Source organism: Dermacentor albipictus, chromosome 2 (genome assembly GCF_038994185.2).
Source record: "Dermacentor albipictus isolate Rhodes 1998 colony chromosome 2, USDA_Dalb.pri_finalv2, whole genome shotgun sequence".
In the NCBI taxonomy this organism is placed as follows: Eukaryota; Metazoa; Arthropoda; class Arachnida; order Ixodida; family Ixodidae; genus Dermacentor; species Dermacentor albipictus.
The window spans coordinates 175,204,493-175,215,799 of record NC_091822.1 but is presented as its reverse complement, the minus strand read 5'-3'; the positions used below and the strand labels follow the sequence as shown (position 1 = coordinate 175,215,799).

General features: G+C 46.1%; 1 long non-coding RNA gene across 1 annotated transcript; it reads left to right on the top strand.

Annotated features, from left to right (window-relative positions):
- The first annotated feature begins 1,927 nt into the window (after nt 1–1,927).
- LOC139055618 (uncharacterized) lies at nt 1,928–2,865 on the top strand. The gene is made up of 2 exons (XR_011511887.1): nt 1,928–2,290; nt 2,395–2,865. It is a non-coding gene; the product is annotated as an uncharacterized lncRNA (long non-coding RNA).
- Nucleotides 2,866–11,307: the final 8,442 nt, after the last annotated feature.

Sequence of the window (11,307 nt, the reverse complement as noted above, 5' to 3'; positions counted from 1 at the left end):
TCCTCCATTTCCGCCCTGAGGACAGGATGCAAAGAGGACAGGCCATGCTGCTTCCAGTCGACGAGTGAATGCCCACCATTTACCCTGACGCTGGTCATCGTACATCTTTTCTTCGCACAATGTAGCGGCTGCGACGGTTCTCAAATCTGTCGTAGGCGAGGCAGCTGCCATAGGCCGTTGGGCCTGACTTTACGAAGATTCCGGTTTAATGTCACGTGTCGAGAAAGTGTACGCCAGATCGCGAAGTGCGTTTCAATACTGCCGCATTCAATGACTGTGTCAATGTGCTTCAAATTTCGAAGTAACCAGCGTTTTTGGGCCAGACATGCAAAAAAAAAAAAAAGAACTGGTTATAATCGGGTCTGGCGCAGCAGTCATGAGGCACGATGCAGGATATATTGTTAGAATGCAGGAGAGGGGATGTTGAGATTGTTAAAAGTAAACGTATGTGGAAAGATTGTTTAGTCAGCGCGTCAACAACAGAAAGAAAAAAAGAATATTAGAATTGGATGTCTTCTGTTCATTTCGACGCGCTGCTTGCTGCACCATGCAGGCTCTGGCAGATGGTGTTGCGGCTGTTGCAACTTCCCACATGATCTACCGACACCATCTGCTTGGACTACGACATAAATTGGACTCTCAATAGCACCAGGCGCACACCCCTTTCCTTGCTTGCTGGAACCTCTTCTGTAACGGTGTGTTCGAATAAAGAAAATTACGGATCGTAGAAAAACGACGTCGAAATACCAAATCGAATATAGAACACTTTCTTCTCATTTCTAAATCAATTTTTAAAAAAATTTTGCATAGAGTCCATTCTGGCAAAAAGGATAGGACTAATAACATTACTTTATAAATGCATGTAATGCCTACCGCTAATGGGCACCCGCTTAATTGACGAGCTTTTAAATAAGAAACAACTGCTATTAGTCATTTCGTGTGTCATGAGAGTGATAGTAATAAAACAACGGAAGAACACGTCAACAGGTGCGCGTGAGTGCTGCGTTCGCTGGAGGAAAGAAGTGAGCAGATGCCACAGCGCATATTGTCTCAAAAGGATTCAACTATGCTGATACTGGCCGAATAATAAATTTATTTGCCCAAATTTAGACAAGTTTGAAAATTAGGCTGCGAAAAGTGAGGAATTCGTGTTGAGTGAAAAGAGTGGGCAGATGTTATGTTCCCCGTGCGTTAGCTCAAATACCGCAGTGGCTATCGCCGCGGTTCTCCTATATACCGTAGCACCGATCGGAACAATCCTCGCTCACATGGATCCTCTGCCTTCAGACTGCAAAAAGTATTCTTATTTCTTACATTCGAACAGAAACGAATAATCGACCATTAAGGAGAGTACTTTCTCGATTCGAATGCGAATGAAGTAGTAGCAAGGACTATTCGACTAGCATTGAATATTCGAATATTCGTACATGGTAAGCAGAGTGCCTGATCTACGGCCACGTTCGAACGGATACGACATGAACGTTGCTCCTTCTCTCTCTCCCTATCAACACACACACACACATTACAATATATATATATATATATATATATATATATATATATATATATATATATATATATATAATAACTGAGTCAACGAAGCCTGGCAATTTCTTTACAACAACTCGCTCATTCACCGCTTTAGTTGATAACATCATCACAACGGTATTGAACTAACGCTCATCATTGTTTCGTGATACACGCCAAAATTACGTGGATGATATGCGACGCCGTCAGCATCTCGTACACTTTGTTTTCGCCTGATTTGAGGATCTGCACCGCCTTTTGACGCATTCGTTAACCGCGTGAAGGCATCATGTGCACCGTGCTGAGATATTTTTGCGTTGTGGTTTGCTTCTCTCGTGCACGGACTGCTTTTCTTTCTATTTTTAACAGATTCGCAGCTCCCGCTCGTCTCAGGTTTCTTCTTCGTCGTCGTTGCTCAGGAAAGTGAAGAATTCGATGCACAGTGTAACATTTAGACGCCACATACGATCCCAATAGCGTTGACTATCAGCTTCAGAAACATGAACACCGAAAATGGCCAACAAAAGCCCACAAATTTACACAACTCTAGAGGCTATCATAGTAATTCTTGTAGGAGAAAGTGGAACCGTCATAGAAGCAAGTGGTGTTCGCAAGTAGGGAAAGAAGAAGAAGACTCCGTTGTGAAGAACGTTCCATCGCAGCTGAAGTCCCGAGTAGTTTCGCGGCCGCGTTCTTTGGGCTAGGCCGTGGACGCGGAGCCAGAGTATAGCAACGGAAGCAGCAACCTACCGGCGGCCTTGTGGTAAGTAGTCAGGCAGCAGATGGGCCTGCGTTACCGTCACAATTTCTGCTGTCTCTTGCTCGGGTGCTGTGCCGATGGCTGCTCTGACAATGACGACTATAAAGGCGCAGGTTGGGGCGCCATGGGATCTACATGGAACGAGAACCTTCGCAACGGAGGTGCCTTGGCGGCTGGAGCGGACTGCTGGGGGGAGGCAACCCCACAGAAGGGGGAGCTCGCTTCCAGCAACGGGGGCGTCTGCCATTGGGAGCGTGGAAGATCAGCGAAAGGCAACGCCGGCCGAACCTACGTCAAGTGCAGCCAAGAAGTGCACATGAGCAGGGATTGTGCCACTGCTGACTATGGAGGACAACGAGGATGCCTCAGGTGTGGCGAAGAAGGCCACATGAGTAGAGATTGGTCTGCAGACACTCGGGCGGAACACACCCACATGTGGGCCTCTACGCTGCGTGTGTGGCCAGATTAGGCATTTTGTGTGCATGTTGTGCTACAATAGCTCGTTTATTTTACGGAATTTCGAAATTTCTACTTTTTTGATGATGATGTCGATAAATATATTCTTATACCTGCCACTATCTTGTATATTTTTTCCGTATTCGCATTCGCAGTTTTAATATTTTCGTGCGTATATGTGCGCACTATCCATGCGACGTCAAATGGGTAATTTACACCGCATGGAACGCAATTGGAGCATGTAAAAGTAAATGCTGTCTAACAAGAAATCATGCGCTTGTCAAGCGTCAAAGCTTCGAAGTGTGAAGCGTCAAAGCCTACAAATGCGATGTTTCAGAGTTGGATGTATGTTGTTCACACATTTATGGCTCGTCAAGAATGGGGCATTCGGCGTCATTAGCAACGCGAAAAAAAAAAAAGAAAATGAAAGAAGAAAAATTACGTCACTTCTTGTAGTCAATGGCACGATTACTGCAGTATACTTAATAAATCCCAGAAGTCGACGTGATTAGGCTCTCCTCTAGGCCCTGGTAACTGCACATTCGCTTAGATGAGTGGCTGAACATCGAGATCACCTGTTTAGCAAGGAAAGCGATGAAGCGAACACCGACCTTGCGGGCTGCCGGATCCTAACGCATCCTTCTACAGAGCACCGCTTCTTTCCGTCATGACGAAAGCATTCGTCGTTTGGTTCTGGGTCTATCTCACCGAAGGACGATGAGCCCGTCGGCCACCACAGCCACACGGTGGAAGCTGAATAGGACATTTGTGCAGTCTTCATAATTCATTAGTTTTAACTGAACGCGTTGACGGAAACAGAGTGCGCACATCGTCTTGGAAGGCATAGTCCTAATAAAAAGCCGCCAATAATGGTCAAGTTTCTTTCTTTTAAGGGAAAGCCGTGTTATCAAGCGCAAAGAAATGTATAGGTTCAGATATTAATATACCATATATATAATAAGTGTGTCCTAGAAATGAGAGGACGGAATAGCTGCAAAACGCGAAACCTGCGGTTGGTGCTTCTTCGGTACCATTATCAAGGTACGGAGCTGTCTCTTCGGTTTGTGACAGGCTTGCAGTTGCTTTCAATCAACTTATTTGAGGGTGCTGCTTTATGGATGCGGGTGGGAGCGCAGTCACGTGGCATTCCTTTCATATTTCGTGAGGCTTGTTAGCAGTCGGAAAAAATTGCGCGGAATTAGTACGTCGCTGAAAACATAGCAGTTAGATGTCATTTTGGGGGTGCCTACAGATGCCTCATTGACACTTCGATAATTAGGACAGTAGTTCCAGAATTAGACATTTAATTACAATATCGAATCAAATTTCAGGAACGAAAGAATTACTGGCGGCTACTCCACTGTATTGGAAACAATATGCACAAGTTGTTGTTCGAGTAACGCAACTGCTCTTTTTTTTAAGTCTTAGTGCATGATAGTTGTGGCACCCTGCAGGTATAATTCACTCAGTAGCCGCAATGAAAACAAGCCGGAATCACTCGAAATCTGAATCAACAGCAGTCATGCGCAGGAGCGCTTATAGTCGGATGGCCCACCGCAAATCGCCCACCAACTAAGGTAAGTCCACCCATATTTTACCCTCCAATTCAGCTTGGCCCAGCCGCGCATCACACCCATGGTTAGGTTAGCCCGTCCCCATGTCAGCCCCAAATTTTGGTTTGCCCACCCCCATATCATCCCCAAATCCAGGTTCGCCCACCCCCATATCAGCCCCAAACTTAGCCTAGCCCACCCCTCTATCACCTCAAATTTAGGATGGCCCACCGCAAATCACTCCCACATTTAGGTTAGCCCACCCCCGTATCACCCCCGATTCAGCTTCGCCCAGCCCCATATCAGCCCCATGGTTAGGGTGGCCCACCCCCCCATATTTTCTACTCGGCAAGAACAGTTGTGTGACGGCCAATGCGTTATTCAATGGTTGTAAGTGTTCATGTTTTTATATGCTAACTTCTTGTTTGTGCGTTGCTGTTTTGCTCCCATTGTACTTTTTTGATGATCATGTGCCCACTCCTGTAACAATCCCTATCGGGATTGAGAGTGTTGTGAAATAAATAAAAAATGTATAACCTGTGCTGGTGGTTTTCGGATTTGTTTTACTTCGGCTATGTGCGACGTAGCACTGGGCATCGGCCCCATCTGTGATGACAGCCGCTCAACATGGCCAGCCAAGAACACGTCGGCGTGATAGCGTCTGTGTGGGGACGACCCAACGACGACGATATAATGAAAAAGAAGGTATGGTCGAAATGGAACGACGGAGGTGGCACGACGGCGACTTCATGACTTCAATTGCGTTACGATTGTGCGGTGATGGCAATCAGATATCAACCGCGTAAGGAGGAGCGCATGACGAAGCAGGAATTGGAGGACGATAGCCCCCACCACACTGCAAGGATGGTTTGACAACAAATGCATGATACCCCACTGTACGACTACAACGGCATCGGCGGAGTGATTGCATTTGAATGACGACAGCATGAATACGATATAGAATGAGGGAGATGCAACGATGAAGGCTGTGTAACGATAAATGCATGACGCTTCGGAAATATAAGGACGATGGTAGGACAACAGTGCGTAATTAAGGCCGTGCACATGACGGCAATAAACCGTCGATGACTGTATGACGAGTCTGGTGAGACAACCATGGCACGAGGACAACTGTGTGACGACGTAGCACGAAGACCACGATGTGAGAACGGTAGCGTGACGACGACGGGGCGACAAGAATCGCACGAGGAAACTAGAGTGACCACGATAGCACGCCCCCGACGGCACTGCGACCACGAGCACATGCATAGTGACTCAAGCTAGTACAGTCAGCTTGGGCAATTCGGTCGGCGTATCAGATGCTGGATAGAATCAGAGTGGCCTGGTGTATAGCGAAGAATGCTAATCGCAGTAACAATCAGACACCGGTTTTCAGTCCTTTCCTGCGTTGTGTAGAAATTGTTTCATGGTCCACAATCTTTGTTGAGTACGTCTCGGGTGGGTCCGTAAGGACCGAAATTAAGGCTCTTGGAAAAATGGGCTGAGACGTAGGTGGAGCCCATCTACATTTCCGACATGAGAGACGCAGTATATACGCGTCCCTGTACTGCACGAATCGCGAGGCCGTTAGCGCGTGCTGTCAAAATGTGTCACCCGGGAGAGATCGGTGCTCGAGCCAGACACGGTCACGAGGCGAGATGCTCGCGACGCCGAGGAGCAAGAACCCAGGGTAGCCCGACGTCGTGGAGTGGCATGCACACCATAAGAACCGTCGCGTGAGGAAAACGATAAAGGAGCACCCGTCCTTTTCACGGGCGCTCCGATTTGTAACCTTGTATCCTCTCGTCTTCTTCTTTAAATTTCGTTAGTGCTGTCCCAAAACCGGTCACTCCACACAATAAAAAACAAAAAGAAACTACACAGTATGCAAGCGCGTTGTCTGGGCCGTGTTCAGTCTTCAATTAGGGTTAGAGAGGGAGAAACAATTATTTCATACCGGTCCCCTGTCCGGGGCTACTAGGCGTATATATAGGGTAGTGGTGAAAAGCTCCTGAAAACGAGCGTGATGTTGCGACGTGGGTAGCTTCGACTCTTGATTGGGCTTGGTCCGATTATTGTGGTACTGCGAGGCCAAGCTCCGTTAATGCGGCCACACTATAGGTGGCGGTAGGTCGGCCGTTGACTCCTCCAGCGCGTGTGGTCTTTTATACGTTGCATATTGCAATCACTCAGTTCAGCCCTTGGGCGCGGCCGGGCAGCCACCATTGACCTTTAGCGCAACCACGTGACCTGACGTCACGAAAGCCGGAGGAAAAGCTGCGCCCCAACTCGCGCAATATGCGGCGCATTCTTGGCTTAACCAAGCTAAGCCTGGCCATTTTTTTTTTGGTGGTGTCCCAAGTATAGATCGCAGCGCGTGTTCACTTCCCGTGCAGTCCCAGGGTGTATAGGGTGCATTGGGGTATCCCCCGCACTGAGTGCACTTTGGGGAGCCGTGTTTGCTGGCTATGTAGTGAAGAATGTTTTGTGTGGGTATAGGCAGGGCGTTTGGGCTTGGCAAGGGGCTGCGGCCTCGCCTGTTCTGGGGTGAGGTGGAGCTGGGAGAGTATAGTTTCTTGTTCATTCCTGTATCTTTAGGCGTCCTATATTGGAAGGTATTGCTTTATTCTGTAGATGTGAGTCCGTCTGCCCACTGATGTCGAATAGGCCCCGAATATTTGCGCGGGATACAGCGTGGGCCTTTTTGTGGCGCTCGATGTTACACTGGCTAGGCACCCATTGAACACTGATATGGTGCGCCGGGCTATTCTTCGTATATTGACACGTACACTTGTTTATCTCGTGACAGCGCTTCACCGCATAACAAATATTATCGCTGAGCGCAGAACGCGCATGCATGTACTGGAAATTTCTCGAACATTATCGATGGATCTATCCGCTGTCGGTTGTCACCGAAACTTGTGCGAACTGATTGCATGTATGCGCGACGCGATTTGTACAGAACTTTCTGGAAGACACACGGGCACCAGCGATTACTCTGTATCATTTGACAACTCATGCATAAAAGCCGACGCGCTTGACTCTGTAAGATTTGGAGTCGGGCTTGTAGGACGATCGGAGGAACTTGGGGCGACCGGACTAGGCGAGCAGGATTTATTTGCAGTATTTACATTTTAAACATGGCATACATTTACACAGCCTAGCGTGACTCCCAATGGAACACACAAAACGAAGCATACACCAACCCAGCACACAGCTCACGAGTATATTGACGAGCACAGAGCACGAAGACGAACACACCGAGCAGCCGACAAAAAAACGTTTGTAAACACTTCGTCTTCCCTGAATCCCTAGGTGAGGCAAAACGTTCGACGCCATCGTAAACAAGCCGCCTCTCTGCGGGACGGTTTACATACACACGTACGCACAGTTTTCACTGCCGACTAGCAGCGGTAAACGTCAACGCAGTCGACCCGCCGCTTGCCCATTATCTTGAGTCTTGAAAGGCACGTTGGTTCTCCGAGCTGACCAGGCTCCATGCCACCGGTTGTCCCTTCCCACGAAACACAAAACCTCTTAAAAACTTCTTGAAATGGCTACAAACGGCTATAGACGTCTTGGTCTATGATAAGACTGAAAATAGAATTTCTTCTAAACATAACCTCAGCACTTGGAATATGCTAGCATATATTCTATCTGCGGCAAAACCCACTACGGGTGTCACTAGAGTCTGTTTCGGTAAACGCATTCAGAATGTCTCACTCAAGAACTTTTCTAGATCTTTTTGTCTAAAAGTGCATAAAATGCCAAACGACGTGTTAAATGTGCGGTTACCGTCGGCCGTCGACGTTAGCGAATAAAAGACGCCTCAGACAAATCGAACTCGTTCGAAGCAACATAAGTTAATTGGCTTTAATATTAAATAATTTCACACCAGAACTTCAACAATCAAGGGCGTGTTATTGTTTTCCATACAGGGCGCGCACACGACGCCTGGAAACCATTCTATGCTCGCGCAGCAGCAGGAGCGAAATGCCGGTGTTGCACAGCGGTGTCACAGAGCCACCGCGCTGCGACCACTTCGGCGGCACAATCCAAATTTGTCGGACATCTCATTCTGTGCTGGGAACACTGGGAGGCAGGAAGTTTGAAAAAAACGGCCACTCCCGCCCGCAATGTCTCGGTCGTGGGTTCGTTATGCCAGTTGTTCAAGCCGTTCTGTACATTTATACTGGATATTAACTGGAGTCATTTAGCTGTGCTGATGCTGTTTGCCGTGTGTTTTGCATCAGTGCTTCGTGACATCGGCTGTATTGCGTGTTTTCGCCGACGGCTTACTACCACAATGGCGGGATCTGCGTTCGCCGCCTTCGTGTCTCGGTGCGTCTTTGTACGTCGCACGTTCGGATAACACTTTTTCCGGTAAGTGAAATACATTGCGCTTCGTTTTTCGTCAACAATGTGAATATATTTAGGTGTTACCCGCGGCAATTCTTGATATATGGGCTCTTCTACCCTGCGAGTTTTCGTCGTGTTCAGCCGTTCAGCACTACCGCGCTCCACGACTTCCGCAACAACAGTCAGAACTTTGCCCTGCTTGTTGGTCTTTGTGGTTAACGTAGCACGAACCAACCGAAAGGAGTCCATTCGAAGACGACGCGCTGGCTGTAATGCTGAACCAGACTGAACTCGCCCTATTTTGTGTCCTTTTGTTCTTACGTGTGCGCGCGTGTGTCAGTGACTATGCAGTTTGTAGCGTTCCCACTTTATAGCAAAACAAAAAATATAACTGCAGTGTTTACTTCATCTATACAATTCCAAATTAAATCGTCTGCTGATGTACAAATTTCACTTGTGTTTTGTTCTAAATAAGCAGCAAAACCTTTACTAGTAGGTGCTTCATCTGGGAGTGAAATCACGACAGCTTGGCATTTATTAATGAATGACTGTGACTGGGTCACCTTATGTGTAATTGCAAATCTGCCTTTCAACTGACTTGATGCTATCTTATTTTGTCCCTTTGACTCTATAGACGGCTGGACATCCTTCTTGTACCTTGGCGCTAGCTGGCTGACAGGACCTCATCATGATCAGTGTAAGCCAATGTACTGTACCCTCTCTGGTCCTCCCAGTGCTTTTTATGTGGGTTAAGGCCAGGGAGCGCTTCGTGGTAAAATAGCTAGTTGGTGTCTCACCAACGGCCATTTTTTAGCTCTGGTCCATTATAAGCTGCCACTATTATAACCAATTTCTCAGTGCCAGTGTACATACACAGTTCTACTAATAATTAGTTTCCCTAAGCCTTACAAAATTTACCTGTAGGTAGTCATTGCTATGTAAGAACTCACAAATTAACTCTGCTGTGTCATAGAAGTATTCCATACATGAGTAAAAATTTTCTACAACAGTGTACATTACACCTTGCTTCCCTAATGCACAAATGTATTCAAGCCAGTATTTGATTAGTTTGGTATTCTAAATGTTTTCTGTGTGATTTAGTTTCTTTACAGGAACTTACTGTACAGCATCAGCAAGCAGTCTTATTTAAGATTTATGTGTGCTGTAAAAGGTGTGCTTTGCCGCTAGAATTGATAAAACATGGGCCAAGGCTTCCATACAAGGACAAACTTCAATTTCGTTCTACCACCATGAGCACTTGGCTGGTGCTTGCAAAATGAATCGCATCAAGTAGCTTGTGCCAGACTGTTTTTTAACCTAATTGTGAGGAGATCACAAAGTGATCTGTGGATGCGCCTGCGTCTGAGATATAGATTGCGCCGCAACATATGTGCGTGTAGAACAGGCATGATGCTGAGGGTTCCAGCAGTTTGCAGAGGTGCTTTTAAAATTTTGTGATGACTGCAATTTTACCTGTGCTGTTTTTTATCACCTATTTCAATAATATCATTGGATGTGTTATCAGAATTTATCAATCTATTTGCCCTGGCCCATTAGCCTGCCACATTTGCCTCTTCACTAGGTGGGCAATTATTCTGCATGGACCATTACTTGAATACACCTTTTTGTGTGCAGTAGCTTCTCAGTTGCAAGTCAGCATAGATGCTCAGAATTACCTGAGAGTATAGATACACTGATAATTTGCCACCTATACGAATCACTTCGCGCTTTCTCACGCAAACAGCATGTTCAGCGGGCAATGTTATCGTTTGATCACATCATGAGATACTTTCAACTTTGTATGAAGCATCATCCAAGGTGTTGCATCATTTGTGTGAGGTATTGCCCGAAGCCAATTAGGGTCACTTGAAAATATATCAACAAAAGTGATTGATCCAGCTAGGAGTGTTACTTTGGAACACTACTTTATCACCAGTCCTCCTTTGCATGCTACCTGCTTACTCTGTACTGTGTCATGTTTAAGTTTGAAAGAAAGGCAACAGCTAGGCAGCGCAAAATGCCAAACTTGCTTTTAGTTCAACAATATAAGACGCTATTTAACTTAATTAAGTTAGTACATCATTTACCTGCAGAGTGAATTACTGTTTTAAACTGATTATATTTTGCAGGAAGCTTCTCAGACTTGTTTGACAGGTTGATAAGTGGCTTTTTAGCCACAAAACACCATACAATAATTTAAAGGCTGACTTTGACTCTGCTATGCAACTTAATGACTATATGCCAGGAACAAGGCCTCTGAGTTGGGGCGCTGGCTAACACTCCCAGTGTTCTACTAGGACACATAAATACCCAAGAAAGTGGATGGGAAAACGACGCCGCTGTAGCTCAATTGTTAGACCATAGCACGCGAAATGCGAAGGTTGTGGGTTCAGTTCCCACCTGCGGCAAGGTGTTTTTTCATCCACTTTAATTTCCATTACTTTATCGATTCTTTATTTCATTTATTAAGCACAAGTAATTTCCCCTATGTTGTCCTTGGTGTCAGTGTTTGTTGGCTTCTCATGATAGGAAATATACTAGTCAATTTAAACATCATCGCATACATACCTTAAGATACCCATAATTTAAGAGAAAGGAATGCTTAAATTTATTTTTAATGCGAGCCAAACTTCTTACGTAGCACATATTGCT